Genomic DNA, 3,347 nt, shown 5'->3' on the forward strand with positions numbered 1-3,347 from the left:
AACAGCTCTCTCCCTCCCCGAGCGCCTCGTGGAAATCCGGTGCTCCAAGACCGTATGGAGCGATCTGATTGGGTCGTTCGCCCTTCGGCAAGGGGATTAGCTGGTTCATTCCAGGCTGGCGGGCCGACCCGCGGGATCACGTGATACACATATTGACCGATGATTGGCTGTCTGAGAGAGAGGGCTTGCCACTGAGGAAGGGGCGTTTCCTAGGGGACTGAGGGAGGGCCCGGGCGGTGTGAAGCGGGGGTGGGCCCCTGCGCGTAATGGCAGTGCTGTGTCCCCGCGTCCATCTTTACCGCTCTCTTGGACCTGTCACAAAGGAGTCGCGCCGCTGTCGCTGTCCCCTCCCTCCGGTGGGCCCAGGAGCTAGTGCAAGTCAGTGCCACAGCCCGACCGCGCTGCTCTGGGAAACCCCTTGGGGACGTGGCCGGGGAGGGAGCTTGAGGGCTAGCGACGCCTGTGAAGGAAGGGAACAGCCGCTGAAGCCTGGGTCGGAGAGACTGGACTGGGGCCGTGGCCGTCTCTGGGCAGGGCTCTTGGAGAGGGTGGCGTTGGTCAGAGCCTGGGGAAGCAGCGGGCACGCTCTCCTCCGAGGCCCGCGCTGGAGGCGCCTGAAAGCGGTTCCTGGAAGAGGGTGTTCCCCTTTAGGGGATCTTGACTGAAGGAGGTCCTGGGGTCACCCTCCCGAGGAGACTGGCTAAGGTGAGAAGCAGGTACCTCCTGGGGAGGCTCCGGACGCGGAGGGACCCTCGTTCGGGCTCCTCGGAACCGAAGGGGCCGAGGGGCGCACGTCGTGGGCAGGGATTCCTTCTGGGGAGTTTTGCGTTGCAGTGGGAAGCCGACTTCCCCTGGGATGGTCTGGTAGTACCTTGGGGTGGAGAGTTCGACGTGAAGCGAGGCTGGGGAGAGTTCTTCGCCTTAGAGAGAGGCTGGAGGCTGGAGGCGGGAGCCAGACCTAGCGGATTCTTCTACTCTCCAGGCCTGAGCTAAATATTAAGTAAAAAAAAACCCTTGGGGAGGGCTGTCCTTTCCGTTGGAAAGCCCTAGATCGGGATGGTAAGCGGAAACGGGAATAGTCGGGGTTCTTCCCTCACTCTGGAGTCTGACCAGGTGTCCCAGAGTAAGGATTCTGCTGTCTCTGGCCTTCGCGCCAAATTGGGACAGGGGAGTCATCCCACCAGCAGCACCCCCAAGCGAGCCTCCAAATTTGACATTACTTCCTGCCGGCCCGCTGTCTGCCTCACTTTCCCTGTTCTTACAGAGGGAGACCTAGTTAGGGCTACTGGGCTGAAACTCTTGAGATTCTGTCTTGCGTAGATGTCCGAGTAAGGTTTCGTCCCCTGGAGTGATGTACTTTGAACTTTTTTAAAGTTGGCAGTGTCTGTTACCGTCTGAGTAGAGTCGTGCAGTCTCCCAGGCTCCTCTCTTAACCCATCTGCTGGTCCTTCCTTAGTTGAAGTGACTTGACATCTTAGAGTTTCTTCTGTAAAATAATCAACGCTGTGTGTGTGAAAGTAACATAGTGTAATGTATTGCTGTTGAGGAATAATGTGTTTTCTAATCTGGAAAATTGTTGATGTAAGAGATTAGCATAAATACTGGTCTTGATTACCTATAGCGCTCTGAGAACCATGTATCTGAGTGAAAAGTTAGTCTAAACCCTGCCTGCTTCCTTGACATGAAGAGGTTTCCAGGTTTTGTTTAGAGAGTTTTAATTTACTTTCCAGTTCTAATAGTGCTGGGAGGAATTAGCACTTCCTTTGAGTAGTTTTTCTTTTAAGTAGTTTGTTCTAAATATTGTAGGCTCACTTTTTCTTGTATCTGTTCTTTGGCCTTTGAATGGCTACAGGTAGTGAAGGCTAGGCAGCATCCCTCACCACTTGTAATTTGTAAATGAGCCTGTAGTTTTGTTTTGTTTTGCTTTGCTTTCCATGAATTCTGCCTTGTGGTACCTCCAGAGTAATAGCTTACAAGGCACTTTTCAGTTTTGATTTTATGTAGAGTTTGCATTTCTTGAGACCATAACTTGCTGTGTAGACCCCTGTTATTACAAGACTACAATATTAAAATAGTCACCTCTGTCAGCATGTGACACTTCAATAACTTTAGGTTAGTGGCACTTGTTAGAGCTGCATTGTTAGCACTGATGTCCCATATTTTAGGGATTTCCTTGTGGGTTGTTGTTGTTGTTGTTGTTTTGAACTAGGGTTTTTGTTATTGTCTTTTTAAAGTAGGCAAGTAGGCTTATTTGTTTTTTTTTTTTTAAGTTGACCTGAATTTCCTGTATTTTAATCTTATGTTTCCTGATTGTTTATTGGTTTTTTGTTTTACTTTCTGTGGTGGTTTTGTGAGCTTCTTGATTTCCCAAGATGCATGGTGCCCAGGGCTTCTGTTTAATATCTTTGCAAGTTTTGCTTTTTGCTGTTTGTATAAGCCCTTTATTTTTTTTTTCTAGATACAGTATTTTTAAGCTATTGATTATAGAAAGTATTCCATCATGGTCTATGCAGACTTTTTATGCTTTGTCAGCAAAATAACTTCTTTTAGTAAATATTAAGGGGAACTTGATACTTATAAATGCTTAGCATTGTATATAATAGTGTGTTGTTTTTCTGTACTGAATAGGGGAGAAACAGCTTTCTCAGTTCTAAAGTATGGTTAGCAAGTTTAGTAACAGAAACTGTTTCTGAAGTGAATTTACAACAATCTGTTTAAACTCACATGTTGAAACTAGTATTCAAGGATATTTAACCAAATAATGAAGTAATCTCTCTCTTCCTTTGAGATAGTATTTACTAAATAGTATAGTATTTTACTATATATTCCTAAGCACACCTGAAACCTGCAGTCCTCTTGTTTCAACTTCCATTTAGGTCGGGCTGTAGGTATATACTATACCCAGGTTTGTTTTTTATTTCTTGTGTTTAGAGAAAAGGTCTCCTTATATAACCCTGGCTGGCCTGGAACTCAGATCACCTGCCTCTGCCTCCAGAGTGCTGGAATTAAAGGTGTGTTTCACTATGTCCAATGAAGTGGATTTTTTTTGTTTTGTTTTCTTTTATTTATTATTATCATTCTTGTTATTAATGTTTTCTTTTTTCCATATTTTTTATTGGGTATTTATTTCAATTACATTCAGTGAAGTGGATTTTATGATTGAGAATCACCTTGAAGGTTTTAGAGTACAGTTTTTTTTTTAATACTCTAAAATCTGTGTAGCTCAAAAAATTACTAGGAGCAGGGCATGGTGGCGCACACCTTTAATCCCAGCACTTGGGAGGCAGAGGCAGGCAGATTTCTGAGTTCGAGGCCAGCCTGGTCTACAAAGTGAGCTCCAGGACAAC

General features: G+C 46.0%; 1 protein-coding gene across 2 annotated transcripts in view; it reads left to right on the forward strand.

Moving 5' to 3' along the window:
- The first annotated feature begins 219 nt into the window (after positions 1–219).
- Positions 220–3,347, forward strand: part of Rspry1 (ring finger and SPRY domain containing 1) — a 57,479-nt gene continuing 54,351 nt past the window's right edge. The window contains exon 1 of one of the 2 annotated variants that reach the window (XM_021169429.2): positions 220–705. The gene's annotated coding sequence lies outside the window, so the exon portion shown is untranslated. The remainder of the gene's footprint in view (positions 706–3,347) is intronic. The other variant, XM_021169425.2, reaches the window with a different exon arrangement.

Source organism: Mus caroli, chromosome 8 (assembly GCF_900094665.2).
Source record: "Mus caroli chromosome 8, CAROLI_EIJ_v1.1, whole genome shotgun sequence".
In the NCBI taxonomy this organism is placed as follows: domain Eukaryota; kingdom Metazoa; phylum Chordata; class Mammalia; order Rodentia; family Muridae; genus Mus; species Mus caroli.